The sequence below is a fragment of the Gracilinanus agilis genome, chromosome 1 (genome assembly GCF_016433145.1).
Source record: "Gracilinanus agilis isolate LMUSP501 chromosome 1, AgileGrace, whole genome shotgun sequence".
Classification (NCBI taxonomy): domain Eukaryota; kingdom Metazoa; phylum Chordata; class Mammalia; order Didelphimorphia; family Didelphidae; genus Gracilinanus; species Gracilinanus agilis.
In genome coordinates, this window is record NC_058130.1 from 249,914,145 (window position 1) to 249,934,058 (window position 19,914).

Below are 19,914 nucleotides of genomic sequence, written 5' to 3' on the forward strand. Positions count from 1 at the left end.
TTTCTTTCTTTCTTTCTTTCTTTCTTTCTTTCTTTCTTTCTTTCTTTCTTTCTTTCTTTCTTTCTTTCTTTCTTTCTTTCTTTCTTTCTTTCCTTCCTTTCCTTCCTTCCTTTCCTTCCTTCCTTTCCTTTACCTTCTGTCTTTGAACTATTGATTCCAAGGCAGAAGAGAGGTAAGAGCAAGATAATGAGGGTTAAGTGACTTTCCCAGGGTCACATAGCTAGGAAGATTTAAACTCCTGTCTGTAGGTCTGGCTCTCTATTCACTGGTACATCTAGTTGCCTCCAGGATCTCTGTTTCTGCCAAGAGAAAGGATAGAGAGGTGTGGAGAAGAGGGGAAACAGGGAACGGGAAAAAAGGATGAAAAGGGGAAGGAGAGAAAGAAGAGAACAGAAAGGAGGTAGGGGCAGAGGAGAAGAGAGTAGAAGGAAAGAAAGAAAAGAAATAGAGAGAAAAGAGAGGAGAGAAAGAGAAAAGGGTGTTCTGGTAAATGTTTAATAATGAGGTCTATGAAAAAAAGTATGCACAACACACTTTTAAGTTTAATCTGTATGATTGACATCTTTTCCATCACTTTCTTAAGTCTAGACAATCAACAAAACATCAGGTATGCTCCAATTTGTAGCTTTTGCCAATTTCCAAGTTATAAATGCTCATACTGGGAATTTAATAATAGCTCTGATTGCCAGTCCAGCATGCCCCTGGGAGAGATTAGATGACTTTGAATAGGAAAGGAATATGTCAGGAACAAGGAGGGGAAAGATAGAGAAAGGGGGGATGGGGATAAGAAGGCTTATACATTCATAAGGTGTTTGAATTAGAAGAGAACTTGGAGATTGTTGAGCCCAAACCTTTTATTTTTACAATGAAACAACTAAGAGAGAAATGACTCGTCCAAGGACACTGATATAGGAAATGCCATATTCAGAACTCTAAACCAGAAATCTATAAATTGACAAATATTTATTGGGTATAAGTTTTAGTTTTTCTGGACAAAAAGGAAACACATTTCTCTTCCTTCCTGCCTTTCTAAAACAGAACACAACTCATCTGCAAATGTTTGACATAAGTCCAGATAAATAGCTAAAGCTAAATTATAATTTTATATTGGCTTCAAAGCCAGCTCTTTATCCACTTTGCTAAGTCCCCAGGTGGATTCAAGTCTTACCCTTGATACATATTGTCTGTATAGCCCTCAGCAAATCACTCAACCTTTTAATGGCCTAAGCAACTAAAATTATATTTTGCAGAGAAGTTGTTGATGTGCATTGGTTGAGGGAGTTTCCTTACCTGGGAATTTCCTACACCAATGAAATCAGAGCTCTAGTCCCTATCATTATCCCTACAATTTTAACCATTGGACTTATTAACATTAATAAATTGAAACCCAATGGCCCAAACTCCATGTTTATAAATGCATAATTTTACAGAAGAGGAAACTGAGGCAAACCGGGTTAAGTGACTTGACCAAGATCACACAACTACTAAGTGTCTGAGGCCAGATTTGAACTCAGAAGGATGTGTCGTCCTGACTCCAGGTTCAACACTCTATTCATGGAAACACCTAACTGCCCCACAATCCAAATTATAGGATCACAAATTTAGAAATGGAAGGAGGCCATTTAATCCAACTCCTTTATTTTAAAGATGAGGAAAATAAGGTTAAGAGACATATGCAATTTTTGGAAGGTCACACAGATAGTGGCAGAAATAGAATTTATTCTCAGGACCTCTGACTTATAAAACATTTATTTCACTTAGTAGCAAAAGTGATTTCTGTTGGTGGCACAGTGGATAGAGCTTTGGACCTGGAGTCAGGAAAACTTGAGTTCAAATCTATCCTCAGACACTGTCTGTGTGACTTTGGGCAAATCACCAAACCTTTGTTTGCCCCAGTTTCTCCAACTGTAAGATTAGAATCATTATAGCAACTACTTTATAGGGTTCTTGTGAGTCTCAAATGGGATTGGCACATAGGAGGCATTATGTAAATGCTTATTCTCTTCCCTTTCCTAAGCTTCTAGAGGTTGATTATCATTTGGGAGGGGGTACTTTTGAATGGTTTGTACCTACATATAACAGAACCAGTGGATTTAATGTCACCTAAAAAGGGTAGAGCCAAGACGGTGGATTAAGAGCAGCTACCCAGCTGAACTCTCCCACCATCCTCTTCCAAACAACTTTTTTATAATAACATTTCAAATCAAATTCCAGAGCAAGAAAGTCAACAAGAGGTCAGAGCAAGTAATTTTTCCAGCCTAAGAAAACTTAAGAAGTTGGAAGAAGTATTTGGCTCCAAACTAGAAGCCACACCAAAACCAGAACTTAAAAAGGAGATTGGCCAAATGGAAAAAGAGGAACAAAATTTTACTAAAGAAAATAATTTTTTAAAAATTAGAATTGGGCAAGTGGTAATGACTCTATGAGACATCAAGATAATGAAACAAAGTCAAAAGAAGGAAAAAATAGAAGAAAAGATAAACTGTCTCATCAGCAAAATAACTAACTTGGAAAACAGATCAAGGAGAAATAATTTAAGAATTATTGGACTATGTGAAAATCATGTTCAAAGTAAAAGCCTGGTCATTATATTTCAAGAAATTATAAAGGAAAATTACCATCTTAGATTCTGAGGGCAAAACAGAAACAGAAAGAGTCCACAGATTACTTCCTGAAAGAAATCCCCAAAAGAAAACTCCCAGGAAAATTATAGCCAAATGGAAGCACTCCCAGGTTACAGAGAAAATACTTCAAGCAGCAAGAAAAAAGAAGTTCAAATATTATGGCACCACAGAGTCAAGATTACACACGATTTAGTGGTTTCCATATTAAAAGAAGGGAAGACTGAATAATAAGAAATTCTGGAAGGCAAAGGAGATAGGATTACAACCAAGAATCCAACAAAACCTAATATAATCTTTCAGGGGGAAAATGGATACTTAATGAAATAGAGGACTCCCAATAATTCCAGATGAAAATACTAGAGCTAAATAGAAAAGCTGACATTTAAACACTAGACTCAAGAGAAGCATAACAAGATAAATATGAAAGAGTAATCATAAGGCACTCAATAAAGTCAAACTATTTACATTCCTATATGGGAAGATGATGCATATAACTCCTAAGGACATTATCATTATTAAGACAGTTAATAGGACCTCACACAGAGAGAAAGCATGGGTGTGAGTTGATTGTGTTGAAATAAACTCCAAAAAAAATAATAAAGAGTTAAGAAAGAGAGAACCAGAAGAAAAAGGAAGGGAAGGGTAGAATGGGCAAAATCTCACATAACCAAGATAGGCAAGGAAGAGCTTTTACCAATGGAGGAGGAAATTGGAGGGGCAATGTTTGAACCTCTCTGTCATTGGAGTTGGCTCCAAGAGGGAAGAATATATAGATACAACACTCAATGTGTGTAGAAATATAACTTATTCAGTAGGAAAACAGGAGGGGAAGGAGATAAGAGAAAGGAAGGTATGATAAAAGGGAGATAGTCGTCAAAAGCAAAATAGACTTCTTATGAAGGACAGGATAAAAAGAGAAGATAAAGAGAAGGAAAAAAAACAGAAAGAAATACACAATTGGTAATCATGACATATGCATGGGAAGAGCTCACCCATAAAATGGAAATAGAGAATAGAATGCATTAGAAGCCAAAATCTGACATTATGTAGTTTACAAGAGATACCCTTGAAACAGAAAGACACACCAAATTGAAATAAAATAAATATAGATAAATTATTATGGATAAAATGTTTATTATAAATTATTATGGTTAAAATTGAATTAAAATAAAATGGCTAAAGCATTAGTCTAGAGGGCAATTTGGAACTATGCCTATCTTTTGATCCGGTAATACCACTGCTAGGTCTGTGAGATTAAAAAAGAGATTAAAAAAAAGGTGGGGGGAAGAACCTATTTATACAAAAATATTTATAGTTACTCTTTTTGTGGTGGCAAAGAATTGGAAATTGAAGGAATGTCCATTAACTGGGAAATGGCTAAACAAATTATGGTAGGTGATGGCGATAGAATACTATTGTGCTATAAAAATGATGAACAGGATGATTTCAGAAAGAACTGGAAAGAACTGCATCAACTGAAGCAGAGTGAAATAAGCAGAACCAGGAGAGCATTATACACTAATATCAATATTGTTGAATGATCAACTGTGATAAAATCAACTACTCTCAACAATTCAATGATCCAGGACAATTCTGAGGAACTTATGTCAAAGAATTCTATCCACCTCCAGAGGAAGAACTGTTGGAGCCAGAATGCAGATCAAAGTATATCATTTTTCACTTTAATTTATTTGAGGGTTTTGGTTTTATGTTTATTCTCTTACAAAAATGAACAATATGGAAATATGTTTTGCATGAAAATACATGTATAACCCAGATCAAATTGCTTGCCAGCTCTGGGAGAGTAGAGTGAATGGAGGAAGACAATTTGGATCATATAACTTGGGAAAACTAATGTGGATATTTATTATTACATGCAATTGGTAAAATAAAATAAAATAAAGGGTTGAAGAAAAATCTAATATGCTTCAGCTGAAGTAAAAAGGACAATTGTAGAAAACAGACCAAATTAAAAAGATAATCAGGGAAACTACATTTTGCTAAAAGGTACTATTTTGCTAAAAGGTACCATCAGAAATATCAAGCAATTTTACAGCAAGATTCTTTAATAAAGGCCTCATTCTCAAATATATTCTGTATACAGAGTTGAATCAAATTTATTAAAAAAATGTGTCATTCCCCAATCGATAAATGATCAACGGATAAAAATAGGCAGTTTTCAGAAGAAAATCATATTCTAAATCACTTGATTAGAAAAATGAAAATTTAAAACAACTCTGAGGTATCACCTCACATTTATCAAAAATCACAAATGGTGGTAGAGATGGGGGGAAATAGATAAACTAATTAATTACTGGTAGAGTAGTGAACAGTTTTAACCCTTCTGAAGAATAATTTGGAACTATGGATAAAAGTCTAAAACTGTACATAGCCTCTGACCTAGCAATATTACTACTAGGTTTATATACTGAAGAGATTGTTTTAAAAAGGGAAAAGGACCTCAATGCCCAAAAATGTGTATACCAGCTCTTTTTGTGGTGGCAAAGAACAGGAAATTGAGAGGTTACTCATCAATTAAGGAATAAGTGAGCAAGTTGTGGTATATGACTATCATGTAGTAGATTGTACTAAGAACTGATAAGAAGGGTGGATTCAGAAAAACATCAAAGACTTACATAAACTGATGCAAAGTGAAATGAGAAGAACTGGGAGATCATGTTGTACAGTAATATGCACAGAAATATAGTAATGATGATCAGCTGTGAAAAATTTGACTACTCTGATCAATACAATGATCTAAGACAATTTCAAAAGAAAAAATGATTTTAAAATTTTATACACTTCCAAAGAGAGAACTGATGAAACTTGAATGCAAATTAGAGCATACTCTCTCTTAATTTTTCTTGCCTTTTTTCAAATATGACTAATATGAAAACATACTTTACATAATATCACATGTATAATTAATACCATGCCTTTGTCTTATCAGTGGTTGGAAGAAGGGGAGGTAGGAAAGGTGACCAATTGGAACTCAAAATTTAAAAATAAAATAATGTTCAAAATAAATAAATAATAAATTCAAATGTTGAATAAAAGTAAAGTCACCTAGAAAAGAACCTAAGTCCTACTTCCCTTTAATTTTTCCACCCCTTTTTAAGCATTGAAGTAAAGAATGGTTTAAGGGAACTGAGAGAGAGGCAGAAACAGGTTCCAAGATTCCTGCTGTAACCGCAACAGTTCTCAGGAAATCGTATCTGAGCTGGCTGGTTAACTCTTCTCTTCCAGCCACGGTCTTCAAATTCTCATCTTCAATACCAGACCATCCATATCCAGGAAGCTCTCTGCTAGGGTGTTAGATACTTCAACAAGAATGATAATATGTCTTTCTTGGTCTACTTTTTCCTTTCCTGTACAGAGAATGATTACTCTGTTGTCATCATCACTGCTAAGAATTTGGGATTATTTGGGTTTCTTTTTATACCACCTTTTTGGTTTCCCAGGAACCTTAAGCCTCTTAACAATTTTTGTGTTTTAGTATAAGGCTCAGAGTTGCCCAGAGAGCTCCAGATGTAAACTTACTCATTTTTAACCTCAGTTCCAACAACTATCTGACTCATGTTCTAGTCTTATGTGGCTGCTCCCTCAACTGGGTTTTCTTTTCTTTTTGCTAAACCCTATGTATTAATCCCTGCCTTTTGGCCTATTGAAGGCATCCACTACCGTCTGTATATTGGATTGGCATTAATAATAAGTTCTGATTAAATGTGAATAATGTACTTGCAACAGCATTGTCTTTGTTCAGTCATGTCCAGCTCCTTATGACCCCATTTGGGTTTTCTGGGCAAAGATCCTGGAGTGGTTTGCCATTTCCTTCTCCAGCTCATTTTTTAGATGAGAAAACAAAGATAAAAAGGGTTAAGTGACTTGGCTAAGGTCACAGAGCTAGTATCTAGGACCAGATTCGAACCCAGGAAGAGGAATCTTTCCAACTCCAGGCCTGCCACTTTATCTACTGTGCCACCTAGCTGCCCTTTTAAGAATACATGGTCTAGGACATTTCAAGAAAGAGAGAAATAGTTGTATTAAATAGCACTTATATATAAATATGTATTTATAGAGTAAGGGTGTTACTTGTCTATCACATTCTGGTAGAGCCCTCATTCTTCAATGCCATTCACTCCAGAGAATTGTTAGATAATGGCCACCATTAAGGCAATGTAAGGCCTTTTTATGTATTCCATGTATGGAAAATTTTCAAGACTAATCACAAAAACGTGGTCAATCTCTTTTTTATCCATCTCATCCCGCTGTATTGCTCAAGGAACCTAAAAAGTCACAGATTTAGAAGTGGATGATAAGAGACAGCACTTTGTTTCCTCATCAATTAAAACTTTGGAAAGTCCAAAAAGGAGGCTGAGAAGCAAGGTAATACTCTGAGCATTTCCTAAAACATAAATGTAAAATATAAAGGCATAAAGACCAGACTACACTGCAAGCTATCTTAACCACTGAGGTCTCAGGCTCTGTGCTTGTATGAGACTACAAAGCCTAAAGAATCTGGGCTTTTTGGTGAAATCTGAAAAAGCACATACTATGGGATTGAATCTCAAGGGAGGGCTGAAGTTTCAAGATATTGATTTGAGAAATACCTTCATAAAAGCCTTTGACTTCATGGAAGTAGGATCACCAAAGGGAGAGAATGCAAAAGAAAAAAGAAAAGGTTGAGGATAGTCTTGGGAGATCTCTCCACATAGGGGAGAAGGAGGAAACCAGTGAAATAAGCCTTTGTAGGAATAGCCATTAGTGTCAATATTGCAAACAACTCAACACAACAAAGATATATGGGGTTCCTAGTTCGTGCAAGTCGCAGGTCTAGGTACTGAGAAAATGAAGGCAAAAATGAGTCCTAGCTCTCAAGATTACATCTTACTGATGTGTATGCAACATATGCATGTATTATCTTTTCTTGTTGTTGTTCAGTTGTGTCCAACTCTTTCCCTTTTGAGGTTTCCTTCTAAAATACTAGAGTGGTTTTCCATTTCTTTCTCCAGCTCATTTTGCAGATAAGGAAACTGAGGCAGGTTTAAGTGACTTGCCCAGTCTCATGAGTTAGTATCAGAGGCTAGGTTTGAACTCAAGTCTTCTGGACCTATCTCTTCCTTCCAGGTATCTCTTACAAGATTATAAACTCCTAGAGGACAAGATCTAAAATATCCCTGAACTTTATATCTTCCTCAAAACATCTAATACAGTGCCTTGCACATTATAGACAAAACAAATGCTTTTTGGGCTAAATTGGTTATTCTAGGGGGGAAATGGCTTCTTGTATTCATATTTCTCTATTAAATTTTCATAGTTCTTGAAAAAATGCAAGATTTTATTAATAGTGTCTAAGAGGGAGCTTTGTAAGCATACATTAGAGTGGATCATAATATAATACTTACCACTTAAATAGCTTTATTTCTTTAACAGGGGCATTAAGTCCCTAAGCCACACAACTCCCTAATGAGGTAACCAAGTATCACTCCTCCTGTTTTTATACAAATGGAGACCAAGACAAGGGAGGGACATAAGGTATTATTATTAGCCCATACTATAACTGTCAGTGTCTAATGCCCGCTCTACTCCCTCTACTGGCAAGTGAAGACTGGACCTCAGAATATTGTTATAGATGGGGATATGGAAGGCAGTTTTCTCAAGAACCATAAAATGTGAAAGCTAGAAAAGACTGGTATATGTAGTTCAACCCCTTTTTCTAAAAGTGAGGAAACTGAGTCTATGAACCAACTTTCCTTCCAGGTCACCAGCCCCCAGTGATTTTGCTACCCTAACACCAAACTGCAGGGTTCCTTCAGTACAATGCAACACATTCAGATCTAGAGATCACAGAAGAGGACACCATGTTCCAGAACCCATAGAGGAGAGCACACTCCTCCTTTGAGCCAATGACTGTAGCCCAAAACAAAGAATAACACCCATACAATTCACTATTAATAGCTTATCTGCCTTCATGACTTCATCCAAAACCTCTTAAACCTTCAGTTTCAATCAATCAACAGCATTTATTAAGTACCATGTTTGAGATGCTCTTTTAGGGACTGAAGATATAAATACAAAAAATAAAACAGCCTTTACCCTCAAAGAACTTGGATTTTTTGTAGGAAAATGGAGTTTGGATATCTGCTTTAGACAGTTAGAGGTGGTATTACAACCAAGCTGACTGAGTATACTATACATTTATATTATCTAATATTGACCAGACCCTTGTTGCAGTAAGAAAATCCTTCTACTCCTCCTATTCATGAGAAAATGTTCCAAACTTCTTCTCAAGCCTCCCCTGATATTCTTGACATCTCAGCCAAGGACCTCATCTCATAATTCATCAAAGAAATTGGAACATTTGCCAAGAGCTCCCTGTTCTCTTTTATTCATCTCACATTCTCCCAACATCATCTCCCCCTTTATTCCAGTCTTTAATGAAGAGTTGGCCCTTCTCCTTTCCAAATCGAACCCTTTTACATCCTTGATCCTATTTCCTGCTTTCTTCTCCAGCAGCTCTGTCTCTATTGTCATCCCTCTTTTCTCTAATTTGCAATCTTTCCTTATCTACTAGTTCTATCCAATGACCATGAAGATGGTTGAAGAGAATTTATAGCTTGGTCAGACATTGAAGACAACAAGATCATCCACTGAATCCTGGACCATCACCAGTTGTCCTGACTTCTGTCTTACTATTGGATTTGCATGACTCTGGAAGAGAGAATGAGACTGACAATTTCACATCTCTGCCTCACTTAAATCAAATTCAGCCTCAAATCAAGACATTACTCATCATGATGTCATTGGTCTTCAAAAACATCCCTGGTTCCATCCCTGCTACTTACAAACATGACAAAAATTTCCCCAGCCTTAAAAATGCATATTTCCATTGATATCTCAGTATATCTTTCAAATATCTCTGCTACCTATCCTATTTCTTTCTTGTACTTAGCTAAACTCTTTGAAAAGGATGTCTAATAATAGTAATAATTAATGGAGTAGTGGCTCAGTAGTGAAAGCCAGACCTAGAGATGGGAGGTCCTGGATTCAAATATGACATCAGACTCTTCCTTCCCATGTGACACTGGACAAGTCACTTAACCCCATTTGCCTAGTCCTTACCACTTTTCTGCCTTGGAACCTATACTTAGTACTGATTCTAAGATGGAAGGTAAGAGTTTAAAAATAATCATAACAATTAATGTTTTTATAGTACTTACTATGTGCCAGGTACTGTGCTTAATAATGTTTATCTTATTTGATCCTCACAACAGCCTGGAGAGATAGGTGGTAATATTAACCTTATTTTACAGATGAGGAAACTGAGGACAATAGAGTTTAAGTGACTTGCCCAGATCATACAACTGGTAAGGGATTTGAACTCAGTTCTTTATGACTCTAGGTTTTCCACTTCTTCTCTGCTCAATCTCTTAGTCTTGCTATATACAGCCTGTCTTTTTACCCCACTGTTCAACTGAAATTACTCTTTTCAAAGTTACCGGTTTCTTAATTGACAAATCTAATGGTCTTTTCTCAATCCTCTTCCTTCTTGACCTCTCTGCAGTATCTGACACTAATGTCCACCTTCTCCTGAATTCTCTCTCCTCTATGTTTTTGTGACCCATCTCTCTATCCCTCCCTCTTGGTTCTCCTCCCTGTCTATCTTTCTCTGTCTCTTTCTCTTTTACTGAATCTTCATTCATGTCATATGCACTGTAGTACATTCCAATGTCTTATCCTAGATCCTCTTCTGTTTTCTCTCTACTCTTACTTGTTGATCTCATAGGTTGTTATCCTATCCTTATAGTTAACTCTTACAACTATATATCCAACCCCTAGCAGTCCTTCATCAAAAATAGCCTGTTGAACAGTTCAAAATAGATATCTTTATAAACAACCAACTCAATATAACCAAAATAGGACTTGTTATCTTCTCCCTCCAGCCCCTGCCAAAAAGCTCATCCCTTTCTTCTGAACATTCCTGTTATTACTGAGGGCATCCCCATTCATCCAGTCACCCAGGTTTGCTACCTTGGTCTCCTGAGTGGCATAGTGAATAGAGCACTGGACCTGGCCTCAGAAAGACCGAAGTTCAAATGTAGCCTTAAACACTTACTAGCTGTTCCTGAACAAGTCACCTAACCTCTCTTTGCCCCAACTTCCTCAACTCAAAAAAATGGGGACAATAGAAACATTTCCCTCTTGGGTATTATGAAAAAAATTCTCTGGAGACTATATATTAATTTATAATAATTAGTAAAGCAATGAGAGAGAGGGACAGAGAGAGGGGGGGACTGAGAGACAGAGACAGAAAGAGACAGAAAAACAGAGAGAGACAGAGAGAGAGAGAGACAGAGAGAGAGAGCATATGATTAACTGGCTATGCCTAACTAAAAACCTTGTTTACCTGGCTCCACTTACGAGCATCTCCTGCATGAAAGGACTGCTCATCCCCCTTCTTATAAGGCCAGTGATGTCACTTCTTCTACATCTCTCTGGTTGACCTCAGTAGAGGCCAGAGCCAAGTTTTCAGGGTACCAAAAGTCACGGGGTACTTAATCCAGCCTCTTCACGAAGCCAGGGAGCCACGGAACCACAAGACATCTCTGGATTACCATAGTATACATGCTTGGCCAGTCAAAGAGCGGAGCTGACATCAACCAAGAATGGGTTTCAAACAGAATAAAGGGGTACAATTTATATATTAAATTCACACTTGGGATTGTCGTAAGGATTAAATGAGATAATATTTGCAAAAAACCACAATGTCTGGCTACATAAAGGCTTTTTCCCATATTCCCTTCATCCTTCATTCTTTATTGTCATGTACCTCAAACATTCAGTTGCCAAATCTTTTTTCTATTTCCACCACTACCATGAGCACAGCTACCCACACCCACAGCTACTGAACACTTGGAAAAGAAAATCCTTGGCAAAAACAGAAAGAAAACTGGGTTTTTTCTTATGGCATATCTGAAACCTCTTATATGTGTTATGTTTTCCCCTACTAAAATATAAGTTCCTTATTTTGACTTTCTATTTGCATTCTTCCTCATCCTTGGCACCGCACTTTGCCCATAGTAATAAACCTTCATTCATTCATTGATTGACTCTACTCGGGCCTTACAAAAGTCACCTCTTTCTGATCTACTGCCATAGCCCCCTAATTGTTCACCTGGCCTCAGGTCTCTGCCCCCTCCACATAGCTGCCAAAGTGATTTTCCCTAAGAAAAGCAAGTCTGGCCACATAACTCAACGAGCTCCAGTGACTCCCTGTTGTCTTTAGGACCAAATAGAAACTCCTCTGTTTGACAATTAAAGCCCTTCTCAGCCTGGCCCCTTCCTATCTTTCCAGTTTCTTACACATTACTCCACTTCATGTACTCAGTGTTCCAGCTACAGTGGCCTACTTGCTTTTCCTTCGCACGTCCACCTTTTAGAATCTCCTTCTTCCTTCAGGACTCAGCTGAAATGCCACTTTTTCTATTGAATGTCTTTCTAGTCTCCCCATCCTGCCTGCCTTTTTCTCTAGGGTAGGTATTCTTTTTTTTTTTTAATACCCTTACCTTCTGTCTTGGAGTCAATTCTGTGTACTGGTACCAAAACAGAAAAGCAATAAGGTTTAGGCAATGGGGGTTAAGTGACTTGCCCAGTGTCTCATAGCTAGGAAGTGTCTGAGGTCAAATTTGAACCCACATTCTCCCATCTCTAGGCCTGGCTCTCAATCTACTAAGCCGCCTAGATACCTTCTAGGGAAGGAATTCTTTTATTTATTTATTTTTTTAAGAATCTCAATGAGCTTTAATCATATCATTTATACTGGTCTGAGAGATCACATTAACATTTCTCTAACAAAGTTCTCTTTCATTTGAAGGTCACATTTTTACAAATTTTTTCTCCATTCCTACTCTAACAATTCTTTCTCTGGAGGTGGAGAGCATTATTTTTCATAAGTCCCTCAGAATTGTCTTAGGTTGCTGTTAGTAGCAAAGTCTATTATAATTTGATCATCTACGGTAGGAATTCTTAACCATTTTTTTAGTCCTGGAAAAATCTGGTGAAGCCCATGAACTCCTTTTCAGAAAACCATTTCAATGGAAAAATCAATGGAAATACTAATTTCAATTAGAGGTTATTGATAATAAAAATCTATTTTTTCCTGTTCAAGTTCATGAATTCCCCCAAATTCATCCTTAGATCTGTTGATATGAAGATAAGAATCTTTGCTTTGTATTGTCATTTAGTCTCATTCAATGTTCTTGGCTAAGATATTGGAGCAGTTTGATATTTCCTTCTGCAGTTCATTTTCAGATGAGGAAACTGAGGCCAACAGAGGTTAAGTGACTTGCTCAGGGTCATAAGTATCTGATGTTGGATTTGAACTCAGATCTTCCTGACTCCAGGCCCAGTGCTCTATCCACTGTGCAATCCAGGGATTGTTAAAACAGGTTAGAACAAAGATACAGGTTCAAGGTTTTACAAAGTGGTACTTGGAAGGCTAGGGCAAGTATGAGCTTTATTGCTATGTGGCATGGAAAGCAGGCAAAAATAGCAACACAATACACACTATAGCAGAGATACACAAACACACTATAGCAACATAAATTTGGTCATACAAAGGGCCATAGACACTCATGTGAGGGAGAGGTGTACCATGGCAAAAATGTCACTAAGAGCACACTCTAAGGCTACTTTTTATCCACTCTGTATTTGTCATAGATAGATGAATAGGCAGAAAGATAGATAGATAGATAGATAGATAGATAGATAGATAGATAGATAGATAGATGAGTANAGATAGATAGATAGATAGATAGATAGATAGATAGATAGATAGATAGATAGATGAGTAGATTAGACAGATAGATAGGCAAACAGACAGACAGAGAGCAATAGATAGATAATAATTGTAGTTTTTGAAATGTATTGTTTAATGGTATGGTATAAGTGATGACTCCAACATGGAATCACTTAGATTAAGGAGTCCTAATGATCATAAACATGTAAGGCATGACAGACAGCTTATACTTTTCCACTGTCCTGACTCAATGTGACCCTATGTCAAATGAATAGACTATCATGGCTCCTGATCAGATGAGGATCCCCACCAACTGCAATACCTGCTTGCCAACATTCATTTTGGGGATCTCCAATTATGGATTCAGACTCTTATCCAATTTCTTACTTGAAAGCTCTCTCACAGAAGTTGTGTATCAATAAGTGACCAAAGGAACTTCCTCACCCCATCTGGGCCTGATTAGGAATGTCCCCTCCCATGCCTGCCATTGATTATCTGTTTTTGACCAAGCTCATCTGCCAGGTATAAAATTTCCCTGATCAGACCCCACTCAGACTGTGCATTTCCAGTGACATCTTTGCCATGGTACACATCTCCCTCACATCAGTGACTCTGGACTTGGGTGTGATTGAATCTCTGTGTAGTCATAGTATGTACAAGTGTGTGTGTTGCTATTTTTGCCTGCTTGCTATGCCACATAGTAATAAATATTTGCCCTAGCCTCCCAAGTACCAATTTTCTGTAAAACCTCAAATCTGGGTCATTTCTCTAGCCCAAGCTGGCCCAAAACAGTGTGAATATAAACTTTTTGAGGGCAGGGACTGTTTTTGCTTTTTCTTTGAATTTTCAGTGTTGATTAGCCCAGTGCCTCACACATCCCGAGAGCTTAATAAGTGCTTATTATTCTTTAATTATTTGTAGACTAATGTAATATAGTAAATATTAGTATATGAATGAAATGAATGTAATATAATAAATACTAAATATTAATTAAGTTGTGGAGGAATATCATGACTTACTGAGCACCTTTGACATTGGTGGCTCCATTATTCCCCAGGAGACCTCCAATTAGTGCCTCTTAATGGAACATAACTTGAAAAAAGGTGACAGCAGAAGTGGGTGAGTTGATTTTCATGGACTGAGGGAATGTTATACCTCACCAGAGCATGTCTGCAAAAAGGGCCTAAGTAAACCCAAGGCTTGAGCTGCTGCCCCATTTGGCTTCCATGGCCACCTCTCTTTTGAAACTCTGCTGTTTATTTGCTTCTCCTTTCCCCCTTTTAAGCCCTTCTCTCTGATTACACTGCCACACTCAGGGGCCACGGCCTGGCATTAACTCTCATGGAAAGCATTGTCCCGGAGCACTCAGCCCCTTTCTCCGAGATGCTCCCCCCGTGCAGGCTGAGCTTTGCAGAGCTTTTGTGCAGTGAAGGAGGGGATTGGAGTGCTCTCTCTTGTCATAATATTCCAGGAAAAGAATTTCATTAGTGCAATCCAGAGCTTTGGAAAGAAGGTTCTTGAATTAGGCTCCATTAGTGGCTGGGTGATTGGTTAATGAAGCCAGCCAGTCCTTGAAATGTTTTTCATTCTCTTGCTCATTGTTTGATGTCATTCTGTTTAGCACTGTCATGCTGCTGGCTGCCATCAGGAATCAGACAATTTTTTTCACTTTCTTTCAATTATTAGTTGTTACTGGTGACCTCATTGAGATCAAAATAGCATAACATCTATTTTATTCTGCAACAAAACAGGAAAGGCCACCTGGACTAGAGTCCAAGCTCTACTCGGAATTTGTTATATGATGTTAGGTAAATTGCCTCCCCATTCTGGGTCTCAGTTTCCACATCTGTGAAAACATCTAAAATCCACCTCAGCTTTAAATCAATAAATAGATACTTATGGAACTTTTGCTTAGAGCAGCTTATCCAAATCACTAGCTTTTAGGCTTCTGGTTTGCATCCCTCTGGCTCATGAAACTATTAACCTTTTTACTTGACTTCCTCCTCTTGTGAAAATCCCTGTTTTGTACTGATTGATGTTGGTAGGGTTTGCTTTATAGGTGCCATTTACTTTTCCCAAACTTATTTATTTGATTTGGATTGTTTTCTATCTTGAATGGAATTTTTCTTTCTTTAAATTCAATTACATCTAGGCGACTCAGTGGATAGAGTGCCAGGAGGGCTCATCTTCCTGAGTTCAAATCTGGTCTCATACCCTGACTAGTTGGTTAAGCCTGGGCAAATCATTTACTTCTGTTTGCCTCAGTTTTCCCATCTGTAAAATGAGTGGAAAAAGAAATGGCAACTACTCTGGTATCTTTGCCAAGAAAACCCCAAATGGGGTCATGAAGAGTCGGACATGACTAAAATGACTAAATGATAACAAAATTCAATTAGCACTGAATAAATGGAAAAATGTAATGTGAAATAGAGAATGAAGTAAACAATTCGTGGGGGAATGTCAATGAAAAACAAATTCCATATAAACTATTCAGATAGTTCAGTTTAATAGCAGGGTTATTAATTAATTCTAATAATCATTACAATTTTTTCACTGGGGAATAGAGGGATGGCTCAGTGGGTAGAGTATTAGGCCTAGAGTATGAAAGACTCATCTTCCTGAGTTCAAATCTGGTCTCAGACACTTAATAGCTGTTTGACCCTGGAAAAGTCTCTTAATCCTATTTGCCTCAGTTTTCTCATCTGCAAAATGAGCTAGAGAAGGATATGGTAAACCACAACAATATCTTTACCAAGAAAACCCAGATGGGTTCACAAAGAACAGACGGGACTGAAAAACAACTGAACAACAAGATTATGACCTAGATCTGACTTGTTTTTTTCTTACCTACGTGATCTTGGGAAAATCACTTTACTTACTCAGGCCTCTACTTCCTCCTCTGTTGAATGAAAGCTAGATGATTTCTAAAGCTCCCTTCCTGCCCTGTGAATCTATTATCTTATTGCTGATTCATCTCTTTAATGCACAATGAGTTGCTAGCCTTGGAAGAAGCAAAGGAAAATTCAAGCAGAAATCTCTTAGGAGTTTTACATTTTAAAATGCTATTTAAAGCACAGAGCTCTCACTGGAGTGTCCCATTAAGACATTCTCTCCTTGGTCTTCTAATCCAATTCATCAATTCATTAACTATTCTCACTTCTCTCAACCCCTAACTGCTGCCCTTCTGCCTTCAAACGAAATGTTGGACAAAAAACTGGATCAACTTGTTCAGCCACCCCATTTTACAGATAAGAAAGCTGAGGCCCAGAGAAATAAGCTGATTTGACTAAAGTGAGCTAGTGGAGGAGTTGATACCCACACCCAAGACTCCTGTTGCCAACATTCTACTTTTCCCATCCCATCCTTATCCCCTCCAGCTCAGGCTCTCACTGCTTTCTAATAGAACAATTAAACCAATCTGTTAAATTAGTTACATTAATGTATTAATGGCAGAAGGATAAAGCACATCCTCAAGGCACTTTCTCTGGGTCCTAAGCCACACGTGTATCATAACAGACAATTTTGGAGACAATAAATACTTAGAGCAACCTAAAATAGATTGCAATAGAGGTCCCCAGACTGGACCAGTCATCATATAAAATATGATATAACTTTCTCCTTCCTTTCTTTCCCTCCATTAGAGAAGGCATCATTTGATGAGAAGATATATATAAACAATGTCTTGTTTATTTCTATTGATCAGTTCTTTTTCTGGAAGTGGACACACACAAGTCATTCTTCAAACAATGTTTCTACTGCTGCTTTCTGCTGCTTTATATGATGTTCTCTTGCTTCTGCTCATTTCACCCTTTTTATAAAAAATATAATAATAATAATTATTTAGAGTTTTTCATATGGTTATATATAGCTTTGATTTCTTCATCCAAAAACTATCTTTTTGCTGACCATTTATCAATCAGGGAATGGCTCACATTTGCATGAATTTGATGAAGTTTGCTATCTATTTTAGATATGAAACCTCTATTTGAGAAACTATAAGAAAAATTTTTCTAACCTATTGCTTTCCCTCTAATTTTGACTGTGTTATTTTAACTGTACAAAACCTTTTCAATTTAATGTATTCAAAATTATCCATATGAGATCCCATAAAGTTTTTTGTCATGTTTATTCATAAATTCTTCTCCTATCCATAAATCTGATCCATTACATGTTCCCTTTTCTTCTAATTTGATTGTATTTCTCTTCATGCTAAGTCATGTATCCATTTTGATATTATCTTAGTAAATGGTATATGATATTAGCCTATATTTAGTTTCTGCCAAACTACTTTCCTATTTTCCCAACAATTTTTACCAAATAGCAAATTCTTATTCCCCAAACTTGGATGTTTACTTTTGTCAAATACAAGGTTACTGTAATCTTTTACAACATTTTGTTGTATGTCTGTTCTGTTCTACTGATCTGCTTTTCTATTTTGTAGCCAGTATCACATAGTTTTGACAATTACTACTTTATCATACAGTTTAAAATCAGGTACTTTTTCCTTTACTTTTTTTCATTAATTCCTTTGATATTCTTTTTTTTAAACCCTAATATCTTTATATATATATATATACATTATTAATATTTTTTCTAATACTTTCTTAGGCTTAGAAATCAACAAAATGATAAAAAACAATGCCTGATTTATCTAAAATGTAAATGTTCGCACTGAAAATTTAACACGTGGCTCTTCTGTACTTTTGGTATGGGCTCTTGCATACCCCAGCCTAAAAGTGTTCCTGGCATCCCATTCCTTCCTTTTGTGCAGCTAATGTGATCTAGCTGGTTGAGTAGGTAGAGTGTTGGTCCTGGAGTGAGGAAAATCTTCCCCCAGATACTTACTAGCCATATGACTCTAGGCAACTCATTTACCCTCTGTTTGCCTCAACTGTAAAATGAGGATAATAACAGTACCTAGCTTCCAGGGTTGTTGTGAAGATCAAATGAGATAATATTTGTAACATGCTGAACACAGTGCCTGGTACATCTAAATGCTCATTCCCTCCCTCCCCTTCCATTTCCTACTCTATGAGCCTATTCTGATCATGAAGATTGACCCAAGAGACTCACAGTCTCTTTGGTTTGCTCATCTCATACTGAAATCTCCAAATACAATTCCTATCTTCATCTTCATAGATGTGAGTTAAATGTCTCCTAATACCCATACAAGTGCTTGAGGAATAAATGCATGTTTTACTCCATAGAAAAAATGTAAAAGGTGCAAAGGACTCACAGGAGCCCATGACTAGATATAGAGAGAGAATTCTTAAAGCCCTCACAGTGGCTCTCCTCTTAGGGAAGCAAACTTAGCTTTAAAATTGCACGCTCTTCTCTTAATCTACCTTCATTGATTATTGAATACCAATTTACTTAGTTCCTGCTATCTGGCCAACCCTATGTGTTGTTGTTCAGTGGTTTCAGTTGTGTTCCATTCTCCATTTCCCCATTTGGAGCTTTCTTGGCAAAGATACTGGAGTGGTTTGCCACTTCCTTCTCCAGCTCATTTTACAGATGAGGAAAATGAGGCCAATGGAGTTAAGTAATTTTTGCTCAAGGTTATACAGCTAGTAAGTGTCTGAAGTCAGATTTAAACTCAAGTCTTTCTGATTTCAGGCCCAACGTTCTATTCACTAGAGCACGTAGCTGCTCAAACCCACTTTACCAGGTTCTATTTTAGAACCAAACCATCTTGCTAATTTTCTTGCAGCTGAACAGATACCCTTCTTCACTCTCTTATCCCCATCCCACCCATTTTTCATCCCTTGCTTTGGGCACAGCAACCAAGTTAATATTATCATTGCTTCTTGGGGGGAAAGTATATATTGACTACCCTGTGACTCTATTTGCCAGCTATGTGACTCATCAGATTAGAACATCTTTTCCTAAAGCCACTTCTTCTATTTTTGTGCCATATCCCCGCTAAGTTCCCTTAAGGGCAGGGACTGGATCACCTTTTTTTTTAAACCCTTATCTTCTGTCTTAGAATCAAAACTGTGTATCTGTTTCAAGGGAGAAGAGTGGTAAGGGCCGGGTAGTTGGGGTTAAGTGACTAGCTTAGGGTTACACAGCTAGGAAGTTTCTGAGGCCATATTTGATCCCAGGACCTCCCATCTCCAGGCTTGCTTCTGAATTCATTGAGCCACCTCGCTGTCCCTTGCCAATTATTAAGTAATTCTTTACTAACTATTGTGTTTTTTGCCAAGCCTATTGAAAATTCATAGATGCAATGGGATAAGGATTTGAAAGAAAGATGATCAAAAGATACTTTAGTAAGCATTAAACATAGTACAAACTTGGTCTAGGCATTTATTACCTATGATACTGTGCAAAGAGCTTTCTAATTGATTTGATCCTCAGAACATCTCTGTGAATTAAGTGTTATTATTATCATCAATTTATCATTTTTTATTGAGGAGACAGAAGTTATGACTTGCCCAGGATCACAGCTAATAAGTGTCTGAGGTTGGAGTTGAATTTAAGTCTTTCCAT